We start from the raw sequence: 13,281 nt of genomic DNA, 5'->3' as shown, positions 1-13,281 counted from the left end.
ATGTACTATGCACGAAAAGTAAAATTCAACTAAAAAGGCCTAACATGAACTGTTGGAGCTAATGTAAAATTTTAAGGTGACATTTTCACTGATGAAATAGCGAGAACTTGCTAGTTTACCACAAAATCTTGCCATTGTCCCTAGAATACATCAAAAATCTAAATGCCAGGAATTTATAAATATTAAAAACACATTTAAGGGTTAAAGCCGTACATTTTGTGATTTTGTGCAAAAATCCCTAACAAAGCATCATTTTAGAACGATAGCATTAAAGAGAAAAATATATTGCATCAAATTTTACTATAAGTCACCAAAGAAAAGAAGTTTCTATGTATCTGAAAATATTCCCTAATTCTTTTGCCCAATTTTTCCTTGGAATTTTTTCGAGTTGACGCCCGAATGTAACTTATGTGTTCGTAGGACGTGTAAAAAGAAGAAATATTCTGAACGACATTTTACTATAAATATCGGAATAAACTTTATATCTAGGTTTAATAGTTTTGAAGAAAATTACGTTTGAAATTTATATATTACAAGTGGAAATGACGTTTTTCACTGCAAATTTAAAGCGTTTCCATTCTAAGTCAAAATCTCTTTTAACACCTGAATTTTTGGGAAAAGTGTCAAAAGGAAGAAGTATTTTAGATAAAATTTTATTGTGAGTCTCTGAACCATAGAAAAGTATAAACTTAATACGTACCATAAAAATTATCATAAATATTGGTTTATAATAAAAATAACTTTTGTATCTCCGCCAACTTTTTCCATTTTTTCCTAAAAGTTCAAAAAAAAAAGGCCAGAAAAACAAAACTATATTTTGTTGATCAATTTCTCCTCGGACTTGTTTCGACTTGGCGTCTGAAAGTAGCATAAAATTGTGTTCTAGGCGGAAGATGTTAGAAGGAGAAATATTCTCTGTATAAACGATTCCGGATGTAATCCATAGATCTCTATTAAAGAAGTGTTTAACCATATTTAAAAAGGTCATAAAATACCCCTTTTTTCTGACCCGCATGAGTGTTAAAATATTTTATTAAAATATTTCTCGCATTTTTTATTCGGAATATTTTCGGAGACACTATATAACGCCATTGCATGGATTCTGAGGAATCTTAAATCGAAAATGTCTAAAATTGTGAGAGTTGGGGAACTCCCTCCCCCTATTTTAGTTACCTTTCAATGTAAACTTTCAAATTGCCGATGGACGTATCTTCTTTTTTATACCATCCACTATGGTATGGAGCATATATATTCTTGATCAGCATAAAATTCTATATCGATTTAGCAATGTCCGTCCGTCTATCCGTCTGTGGAAATCACTCTAGCTTGCGAACAAATTAAAGTAGATTAATAAAATTTTACTCAAGTATATATTATGTCTGCAGGACTTTTGGTATTGAAAATGGGCCATGTAGTCCACGTTTTGGTATAGCCCCCCGATATTCGGTATTTTGTTGATTTTAGTGACATTATTCAGCGGAATTGTTTCAAATTTGGTATTTGATGTTCGTAATGGATGCTACAGCTTAAGACAGAAAATTGTCTGTTCAGGTCCACGTCTTTGTATAGCCCCCGTATAAAGGTAACTCCCGATATTCGGTATTTTGACGATTTTAGCTACATTATGTACCGGTATTGTTTCAAATTTCGTATTTAATGTTCGTAATGGATACTACAGCCTAAGACAGAAAATTGTCTGTGCAGGTCCACGTCTTCGTATAGCCCCATATAGCGGTACCTCCCGATATTCGGTATTTTGATGATTTTAACAGAATTTTTAACGGTTTTTTTGAGAATTGACAAATTTGTTCCAAGTGGTGGAGGGTATTCAAAGTTCGGCTCGGCCGAACTCACAGCTTTTTTACTTGTTAGCTCTACTTTCATAATATGCTAGATTTTCTCCGTCATCATTTCTTTTCCAAGACTCCGGAGCATAATACTAGTCAAAAAATTTCGATTCCACAAATGGACAGATGGGTACTTTGTGCAATTTGAAATATTGTCTTTTTTTGTTTTGTGGAATGACAGTTCGAATTGCCAGCTTTCAGAAAGTTCAGAAAGGCCTGTCATGAATTTTAACTTAATTTTTCTCTATGATATGATTTCATTAATTTTATATAATTTTAATTATTCTGTATATTCCATACAAACACATTTATATTCACTCGATACTTCGGGTTTCTGAATATTAATTTGTTGTTAAAATCTTAATTGAATTTAACCCTTGCCAATTAAAACAATATTGTCATGTGGCCTTAATTCCAACCTTTGTTACTGGCAAATGGGAAAACAGAAAATCTATTGACCCCTTCTTATATAAATAACCTGGCAGATACCTTTGTTTCGTTATTTATCAGATCCGTTTGTTATTTGCTCTGACCTTCCTACAGCCAGAGAAACTGGCAGGAGAAGAATGGAAGGCGTCCCTTACAGCTGACAACATTTCTAGTTTAAATGAAAACATGCCATAGAAAGTAGGCCTAAATAAGAATGGCCAAGTTGAAATTGATAGAGAGAGGGAGGGAGAGTGAGCGAGACGGAGACAGGCAAACAAATGAACAGATAACGGTAACGTTGCTCCTAGCAGAGACATCAGAAAACAAAAGGAAATGGCCGCATAAAATGAAAATAAAAACAAAACGAAACGAATGATAAAATAGAAGCAAAACAAGGGGAAAAAAGAGAAACGGAAAAACGTTTGTTAACATTTGTAACTGACTGAATGACTGACTGTAAATGAAATAAAACAGATTGACAATGTACACACACACACTCACATGCATATACACGTTGTTTCACAGAAATAAATAGAGAATATCCTTTGTCCTTAACGTCCTTCTTCTGTTTCTTTTGCCGGTATGTCCTCGGCTCTGTTTAGTTGCGGCAAAAATAATAGAAACGGATGTCAATGAAATGTCATGTGGAAATGTTTGGCTGTGTGTGTGTTTTTTTTGTAGTTATGTATGTATTTATAATACAAAAAATATACATATATATGTATATATATACACATGCATATACATACATACCAATGATGGCGAATAAAGGGAACCCACCATAATGACAAACTAGAAAACAAAGAACTTGTGGAATTGGTTTAATTCTGTCATTGTTATCCTGGGTTATGTTGCTGTTATTGTTGCTGCTTCTGCTGCTGTTGCCATTGCTACCATTGTTGTTGTCATTGCCACCGTTGTTTGTTTTACAAAACAAAATGTTGATTTTATTTAAATATTATTCAATGGAAATGCAAAGACATTCCCCGACATTCAATATTTGCAACATATGTTTCCATATTTCTGAATCTGGACTGAGGCGAAGCGGGAGAGGAGTTGTTATAAAGAATCCATCCTTTTTGCGTTTTTACTCGCCACTTGATTTCTCTTATGTATATGCATCTGGTGATGATAATAAGACCATTGACGCCATTTTATGTTGTAAATAAAAAATACAGATATTTCGATTAAAGGGAGATATTCAAAATAAAATTATATTGTATGAAAATATGAATTTTTTAATAAAATTTTTGTGTTGAAGAAAATGTCAATGATATGTGTGTTTATTTTAAAATTAGAAAAAAAGGTCAAAGTGTCAGTCGATTTTTCCGGCAGATGTATACCCTCAGCCAATGTTCTATTATATCATGGTAGAAATACCAGGTAGCAACATAGGCGAAAATTACAACAAAGCAACTTTTTTGGAAACTTGATATGTCAAAGTTGTAGTCTGGGCGAATTGATTTGAAGTACAAAATTTGGGGCATATTATTTTTCCAATCAAAATATTGAATTAAAAATTTTCAAAATTGTTTTTTTCTATTACAAAAGCAAATATTCAAAACTTCCAACATCGATTGAAAGTAATGCTGAAGCCGCTGCATCTTGGTTTGATTATAGCACGTTCAATACAACATTTTTGAAAATCACATAGACTGGAAATGGAGTGATTGTAGTCTCCAGCGCGCCAACGAAGGACATTTGCGATAATAGATGTCCAATCGTTGTTATCTCTTCATCATCCTTACACAGCATGCAGTCTTGGTAACGTTGGCAACGTTGATTTCATATTCAATAGCGATAATGTTCTTTAAAGGAAATATCCGGAAAATTATTTTTGATGCTTTAAAATTAGGTTTTGTGGTGGTTCTGGGGTGTACCCTTTTTTCTTTTGCTACATCGTCAGCTTTCTCGCTGTAGTGACATGCTACCTAAAAGGTGCTTTAGGGCATATTTACTCCTCAGGCTTACTTAAGATTTGGATCAAAGATTGCAGAAGATACAGGGGGGCTGAGTCTACTGTGAGTCCAGGCATATTATTTGCTCAGCTATGAAATGTATAGCAGACAGGAAGTCTTTTAAGCATAGATAACTTTAACACATTCGAACAATTTGAAATAAAAAAATTATCTCAATATTTAATCACACCCCAAAAATTGCCAATATTTTGTTCCCCAAACCAATCCAATATGCTTTGGAATCATTCACCTTTCATTGTTGAAGCCCTATAGTGTATAACATAGTTGAAAATCCGTACAAATAAGATGATGAAATTCCATGTATCGGTTTATTTCTTAAATGAAATTGATTCCCTGTTTCACGTATTTCAAATATCCACGAATTTTAGATCTCCATATTACCTATGCCTACCATATGTTGAATATACACTTTTTCCCTCATACTCTATAAAAACGTAAAATCTCGATTTTCTATCAATAGCATTGTTAAAGTTTGAAATCATGCAACAATTTTCTTATGTGTAAATGAAGGCGAATTCAAATTACAACAATTTTTTGATATATCAAATTGATACCAGCTGGCCTGAAAGGGTTACCTTGTAATTCTACCATGTATTATATAAATAGAAGGAAGGAAGGAATGGTCCGATCACTACCATCTTTATATCAGATATTGTATTGATAGAAATGCTGAGCTGTATATGAGCGGACGTACATCGCTAGATCGACTCCAAAAGTCCTAAAACGGATTTGGTCCAAGGAGAACTAGACATGTTTTGGCCGTATCAAGTTATATATAACCACTCTAACCATTCCGTTGAATAATGTCAAAAAATTTCGGTGAATAATGTCGCTAAAATCATCAAAATACCAAATATCGGGAGTTACCGTTATGTGGGGGCTATGCGAAGACGCCCACTGCACGAACAATTTTCTGTCATAGGTTTTAGAATCCGTTACGAACTTCAAATACCAAATTTGAAACAATTCCGGTGAATAATGTCGCTTATATGGGCTATACCAAAGCTTGGACCTACATGGCCCATTTTCAATATCAAAAGTCCTGCAGACATAATACACATTTGAGTAAAATTCGCTCAACCTACTTAATTTCGTTCGGAATCTAGAGTGATTTCCACAGACGGACAGACGGATAGATGGACGGACATCGCTAAAACGACATGGAATCAAGAATATATATACTTTGTGTGGTCTAAAATGTGTATTTCGAGGTATTACAAACGGAATGGCAAACTTAATATACCCTTCATACTATGGTGGATGGATATACCTTTTGTATATCAAGAAATGGAATTAAATCACAAAACGTCATATCGTAAATACACCTTGTTATTTTCTTACCTACAAAAAAATGTTTTAATAAATTCGAAATATGTTTGGCAGGCTTTGATTTTATATTTTTAAATTTCAAATTACATGAATTTATCTATTTGAAAAAACTGTCTAGAATTTTATTTTATTTGTGCAAAAATTTAAATGATAAGTAATAATTCTCAAATCATAAAAATCTCAAACTGTATATACTTTTTCAAAATAAGCGGAAACAATTGCAAACCAAGCAAGGCCATCGAAGACGAGATTTTCAAGAAGATCTCTAAAAAAGGTATCAAAATCTCATTTCATATTTCTATGTGCATGCTGGTATTGTCTCTTGGAAAAGAGATTATTTAAAAAACTAACATAAGTGCCTCATGGCGCGTATGGGTAACGTGGTTTTTAATGATATTGTGTATACGCAACGCAGCATTTCTTCCCACTAATCTAATAATGTAATCCAAATCTAACGAAAATATGTTTTTTTGTACTTTGAGTGAAGTTTAATTAGTATAATCCAGCGTAACAAAATATTGTTGCCCTCTATTAAAGTTAAGATGTTTAACCATTTCGGTTTAACCACTTTTCTGAATAGGACATCATCAAAAGTTCGAGTGCTTAACAAAGGTTCAAAAAAACTTTATTTTCCAGATAAAGGCATCAATTGTAAAATAATTCAATGGATTTAGATTGAATTTCCTAACCACATACATATGGTTATTAAGCATTAAATATATCTCCAAATAATTTTCGGCAAGTGTTAGGATATAAATTAGACACATACTGCGATATAATCAAATACGTTAAAGAGAAACTAATACACAGTCTGAGCATGTTATGTATACAAAATATTTGTAGTATGTTTTGGTTTTCGATATCAAATTCTTAAATCCCCCTCTTTCCGTTTCATTTGAATTGTGAAAAATGCTTTGGTATTTGTGTATCTTAAAGTAATATCAGCGTATATGCTATTGTTAGGTATTTTGAAAGTTTTTAGTATTAGTCTTCATTTTAGGTTTACAATTAGCAGAAACTCACACAATTAATCCTTGTAGCAGCACTGTCCGATATAATCTATTCGATAATCATGTCGATTCGAATTTCAGACTTTGCGTGGCTGAAGGTATCTTCTCAGAAATCAATATACAAAAGCCGTACATCTTAGGATTATTTGGTGTATTTTTTTTATTTATTTATCACTATTTTTTTGAAAAAAAAAAAAAAAAAATGACTCAAACTTTGAATTAAAAATTGTAATCAAATAGTTGACATTGATATGTAACATAGTAACGACTGTATGAGAGCTATGTCAGAAGCAAAAATGGATATTATCGGATCGGGTAAGGATAATAATAATTCTAATTTAAGGTGAATAGGGTCAAGAACTTCCTTCAAACTCAATATTAATATTATTTTGATATCAATATTAATTTGGGGAAGTTAAATTCTTTCTGATAGCTTCTTCATAAACGATACAAATTTCGAAAGACATTTCACGCCTATGTAGCGAACTGTGTCTACGATTTCTTCTAACTCATAATATGTAGGTAAAACTTATTTAGATAATTTTGTAATGGGGACAATATCTGTTCGTAGTTCGATTTTTTATATTATATTCACCCCTATTATGAAAAAGAGACAATCGTAGCGATAAAACGCCATTTTAACTCGGGATATATTTCATATTTTTTAAGATTTTTCGAATTTTTGGAAAATTTATTTAAAATTAATTTACAAAAGTTTTTATACCCTATACTACTCTGTGAATTGCAATCCTTCCCCCATTTTTAATATGATATATAATTCATCTTTATTGACAATTGAGCTAAAAATGAGCTTTTTCGCTGAACACAAATTTTCGATAAAAAAGTGGATCTTCAGTCAACTTTCCGGGGGCTCATCACCAAAAATTCTGCATTACGTTAGGTCGTTCGGCTTCTTTTTTGCACCAGCTGTATATTTATTGTACCCTCAGTCATTTGGGTATTTAGAAAGGGTATATATCATTTCGTGCCTCATTATTATGGTTTTCAGGAAATTTGGAGTCGATCGAGGGGTGCTCGTCCACCCGTCTGTCTGGCCGACTGGTGCGAACCATAACTCTCGAAGTGATTTTCGATTTGATCTAAACAGTACATCGTAATATTATTATCAAACTCAGATCGAGTTCGGAGATAAGCAATATTGGTCCACTCCTTCTAGTACCTCCCCCACAAAACATCGAAATTTTCAAAGAAAATACTTTACTGCACAAAGAAAGAAAGGATTATCCGATTTCCTCCCAACAATGCAAATCCTAATTTATGCATTACTTCTAGGTCAGGTCCGAAAATGGACAATAAGGGTCAATTCCATCAAATAGCTCCCCCACAAAGGGTCAAAGTTTGAATATCAATGGGGCTCCTAAAATGCGAACTTAACATCCGATTGCATTCAGACTTAACACAGCTTAATATTTCTAGCAGATCAAGATCTGTTATAAAGATGGTAGAAATAGGGCCGTTCCTTCTGGTACCTCCCCCACAAAAGGTCAAAGTTTCGGATATATATTTAAATGTTTCCCTTAGCCAGATGTATGATATGAACATATTTGATCTCGTATAAAATTGGATATAAATGTTCGAATTCCTTTAAATTTTGCCCGTAGCAATATTTTTATCTGCATTAGATGAGTATGAAAATGGAATGCTTCGGTCGACTATATCTCACGCACATTTTAACATTTTGTAAAAATTATCATATATCTCATAAAAAGGAGAAGGAAATAGACGTAATAGTCCAAATATTGCACATTGTTATATTTATATCAGACTTAGGTCCGATACGAATTGGAGAAATTGGTCAACTGCTTCGGAGCCTTCCCCATAAAGGGTCAGAAATAAAAATTATCATAACGCAAGGCAGAGGGTATTCATCTGTTCGCAAAACCAATTAATAATTTTAGCTTATGTTTTTTACAAATTTTCACAGCAACTGCTCCTCAAATGGTCCAATTTTGGCATACTTTTTCCAAAAAGCCTTCTACCAGAGTTGCCTTCCAGTGCGAAAATTGAAGTGGGCATAGCCCCACAAAAAAATAGTCTAAAGGAGTAAAATCGAACGATCTAGGCAGCCGTTTGACTGGTCACGAAGTGAAATAGAATGTTCACCGAACTCGCCTCTTAATAAATCCATTGCTAAACGAATTGTGTGGAATGAAGCGCCGTTTTGTGTTAATCACATGTCATGCAAGTCAAGCTCTTGCATTTTGGTCAAAAATGTTGTATATCATCCCACAATTGCGTTCAATCCTGCTTATTTGCGCACTTATTGAGCCAAACAGTGCCACTTTGTAAATACACCTTGTTCTTTTCATACCTACAAAAAAATGTTGTAATAAATTCAAAATATGTTTGGCAGGCTTTGATTTAATATTTTTAAACTTCAAATTATTTTTTGTATATTTGAAAAAACTGTCTACAGATTTATTTTAGTTGTAAAATGTATAAAATTAAAAATTTGTGCAAAATTCTAAATGACTAAGAATAATACGCAAATCATAAAGATCTCAAACTTGATATAATTTTTCAAAATAAGCGCAAGAAATACTGTTATTAATCAAGAGCCCTGTTCAATGGAAACAATTGCAAACCATGCAAGGCCATCGAAGACGAGAATTTCAAAAAGATCTCTAAAAAAGGTATCAAAATCTCATTTCATATTTCTATGTGTATGCTGGTATTGACTCTTGAAAAAGAGTTTGTCTTAAAATATTAAGTATGGATGTCTCATGGTGCGTATGGGTAACGTGGTTTTTAATGATATTGTGTATACGCAACGCATCATTTCTTCCTACTAAATTAGGACCGCAATATAATTAGGTAACCTAAATTTAACATAAATGTGTTTTGAGTAGTTTGAGTGGAGTTAAATTAGTATAATCCAGCGTGACAAAAGATTTTTGCCCTCTATTAAGGTTAAGATGTTTAACTTTTTCGGTTTAACCACTTTTCTAAATAGGCCATTGTGAAAAGTTTGAAAGTTTAACATAAGTTCGAAAAACTTTATTTTTCATATAAAGGCATCAATTGTAAAATAAATCAATGGATTTAGATTGAATTTGCTAACCATATACATATGGTTATAAACCATTAAATATATTTCCAAATAATTTTCGCAAGTATTAAGGATAGATAGTGGACACATACTGCGGTATAATCAAATACGTTCGAGAAAATCTAATACACGATATCATATCATTTTGTATAGAAACATATTTTTGGTATTATCGAGGCGACTTTATCTATATATAAAGAAATAGGAATGCAGAATTCTTAGGCAGTTGTATGCCAAAAATTTTACCGAAAGTATGGACATAGCTGAAATTATTCCCACTTCTATTTAAGCTCTAAATTGTAGGATATGATTTGGTATTTGTGTTTTTAAGGTAATATTAGCATATAGGATAGTGTAAGGCATTTTGAAAAATTGTATCATTAGTCTAAAATTTAGGTTCACAATTAGCAGAAACCCACTCAATTAATATATGAGGAAGGACTGTCTTATATAATCTGTTCGATAAAATTTTGCAACAAGTTGGTTTGAATTGCAGGTTTTGTGTGGCTAGAAGGTATCTCCTCTGAAATCAATATACAAAAGCCCGACATCTTACGATGGTTTTTGTACTTTTTTTATAAGAAATTACTTTTCAGAAGTAAAATTAAAAATCCTCATAAAGCAGCTGGTACTGAAATGATGCCGAACTTATCAGTTTTTGATGCGTTAAAAATGCTATAGATGCATCAGAGTTATGTCAGGAGCAAAAATGGATAATATTGGATCGCTCCTTATGGTACCTTCCCTAAAAAATGTATTTACTTGTGAATAATAATAACTTTAATTGAATGTGAGTAAAGTCAAGGACATCAACATATTTAAATTCATCTGGAATCTCTATATAGAATTTTTCTAAAAACAATTTAATTTTTTTTTTAAATTTTGACTGAATACCCAAAAAATATCAGTCGGTTTTGCGGATATATACAGATATATGGTTAGGTTAGGTTAAAGGATGTGTAGCTGTGTAAAAACGACAACCACTCCACTCGGAGACCTACTGGCCCATTGTGATCATCCTAGTCTAGAAAAAAGTGGAAGTGAGGTAAGAAAGATAGTTAGTGAAGAATATAAGATTTAGAAGAATTAGAAGAGCTAGTGGGTTTGCGTCCACGGTGTAATCAGCGTGTCGTCCTTAGCCATTTTAGTCTTCTGGCTAATTGAAGAATGACTGCTGGTTCTGTTTCGGAGAGGCATGACAGGTCAGGCAGTAAGTGCTTACCCAGAAGCCTATGTCTTACTCCGATAAGGGTAGGACAATGACAGAGTAAGTGTTCCACCGTTTCTGTTTCTTCCTCGTCCTGACATAGCCTGCAGTATTCAGTGTCGTCACCCCCCCCCCCCCCCCCCCCCCCCATTTTGAAGTCATGGCCTTTATGTTGCAATGACCTGTAATTAGGCCCACCACAAGCTTCAAGTCCAACTTCGTCATGGACAAGAGTGACCGTGATCTCCGTTCGGAGTTCACCGGCCAAATCTTTTTGGAGATGATGCATCCCCTTCCAGATAGCCAGTTCTGTAGAAATCTTCCAAGATAGTGTTTATGCAGTACTTGAAAGAAGTGGCATAAAGGTGGCTTCACTGAGCTCTCGATCTCTAGATCTACTGACTCAGATCCGCGTCTGGCCAATTCATCGGCAGATTCATTGCCAGATATGTTGCAGTGTCCAGGGACCCAACAGAGCTTGACAACTGACTTAAACTTTTCCAGGGCATTCTTGCACTCCAGAACAGCCATAGACTTGATTGTGAAAGAATTTAGAGCTTTTAGGGCCGCTTGACTATCGACATATATAGTCACCGGTCCATCCCGTTCGTTAATTCTATTATTCAGCAGTTCTATGGCCATTCTGACAGCAAATATTTCTGCCTGAAAAACGCTGCAATCGCTGTTTAGCCTGAAGGATCTTCGGATACTTAGGCTTTCACAGTAGACTCCAGCACCCGTTCCACTTTCCATCTTTGAACCATCAGTATAGACAGCTATACCGTCGAAAGGTGGAGTGCCACGGGACCAGATATCCCTGTTTGGTATGCGGATATCAAGTAGATCAAAGCTGTGCCTAGGGAGTATATAGTCACTAGCTATAGCCTGATTACTTACGTTTTCCACATACTTAAGAATGACAGAGTGCCCGAAGGGTTGACTCCGCCATTGTCCCAATTCGTTGAGTCGCAGGGCACACCTAGCAGCTAGTTCCTCTACAAATAAGCCTAGAGGCTTTAAGTTGAGTAGGGTGTCTAGAGCGGATTGTGGCGTGCTCCTGATCGCTCCTGTAATTAGTAGCGATGCGACTCTTTGTACTTTGTCAATATTCTTGCTGAAGGTAGTTTTCCGTAAGGAATGCCACCACACAAGTCCGCCATAGGTTAGGATTGGTCGGACGACTGACTCATATATCCATCGGATAATATGGGGTTTAAGCCCCCAACTCTTTCCTATGGAGTTCTTGCAGATATACAGAAATATACCCTCATATAATAAAATATATTTTGACTTAATTCTGTAATAATGTTGCCGAAGGATTGGGCCAATATTTTGCATTTCGCATAGGAACAAAGTCTGAAATATATCTAATGCTACGTACCATATTTGGACTATACCGATAACGTCCTTCTCTTTTTTCAAATATTTAAAGATATATTTTTTGTGAAATGTGAAACTTTTGTGAAGGAGGTAGAATAAAGAGTGGATGTATTCAAACTGATCAGGGTGAAAAAATTTAGAGATGTGCAATAATTATTTATTTTTAGTTTTGTGGGAGTAATTTTTTTATATAATGTGGGGCAGGTACCAGTAGGAGTGGAGCGACATATTCAATTTTTACATAACTTCCATGGCTTATAGAAATATTATTTCATTACCCTTTTTGGGGGAGGTACTTGAAAGATGAGTTCCATATTCACACTAGAACTAATGTCAATGAATATATTGCATTGCTCAAGGTTAGCTTATAATTTATTATAATTTTAAGACACTTAACATAATGAGAATTTTGACCCCTTGTGGGGGAGGTACCGAAAGGAGAGGGTCGATGTTCACATCAAATATTGAGTTTAGGCAAACATTGATATATATTTAATTTAAAGAGATTCGCTGACTTGTCTCGAATGTTTTAAGGGTTATTAGTAACCAAAATTTTGACCTGTTTTGGGAGAGATACCAAAAGGAGTGAACCGATATATCCCACCTTTGCAACAGATCTTGTATTGATAGATGTATTGAGATGAGTGAAATTCGAAGACATTCGGGCTTTTATTTCACATTTTATAAGAGTATAATTATTCAACATGTCGACCCTTTGTGTGGGACTGTTAAACTTATTAGAAATTGTAAAGTTGGAGAAAAATCGAACTATACTTTCTCTTTCTGTGCAGCAAAATATTTTTTTTTTTGAAAATTTCGATCTTTTTTTGGGGGGAGGTACCAGAAGGTTACCCATCTCCGAACTCGATCTACGTTTGATAATAATATTACGATTTACCAAGTCCAGGGTCTAAAATCATTATTTCGACTATGCACGTTTTGGCCGTTTCTAATGATATAAACCCTATGTAGCGATGTGGATACGAAATAAGAAATATTGCCTCACTTCTTCTGTACTAACACAAGTCAA

At 34.1% G+C, this 13,281-nt stretch overlaps 1 protein-coding gene across 3 annotated transcripts in view; it reads left to right on the top strand.

Moving 5' to 3' along the window:
* The window catches only part of LOC101899342 (probable serine/threonine-protein kinase DDB_G0282963), a 548,840-nt gene that overhangs the window by 114,788 nt on the left and 420,771 nt on the right, over positions 1-13,281 (top strand). The window contains exon 1 of one of the 3 annotated variants that reach the window (XM_059122911.1): positions 9,052-9,248. The exons of the other annotated variants lie outside the window; for them this stretch is intronic. The gene's annotated coding sequence lies outside the window, so the exon portion shown is untranslated. Of the gene's footprint in view, positions 1-9,051; positions 9,249-13,281 lie in introns of those variants that run through there. 3 annotated transcript variants of the gene reach the window in all.

This window comes from Musca domestica, unplaced genomic scaffold, assembly GCF_030504385.1.
Source record: "Musca domestica strain aabys unplaced genomic scaffold, Musca_domestica.polishedcontigs.V.1.1 22, whole genome shotgun sequence".
In the NCBI taxonomy this organism is placed as follows: Eukaryota; Metazoa; Arthropoda; class Insecta; order Diptera; family Muscidae; genus Musca; species Musca domestica.
The sequence above is the reverse complement of the archived record's forward strand: the minus strand, read 5'-3'. Positions and strand labels throughout refer to the sequence as shown.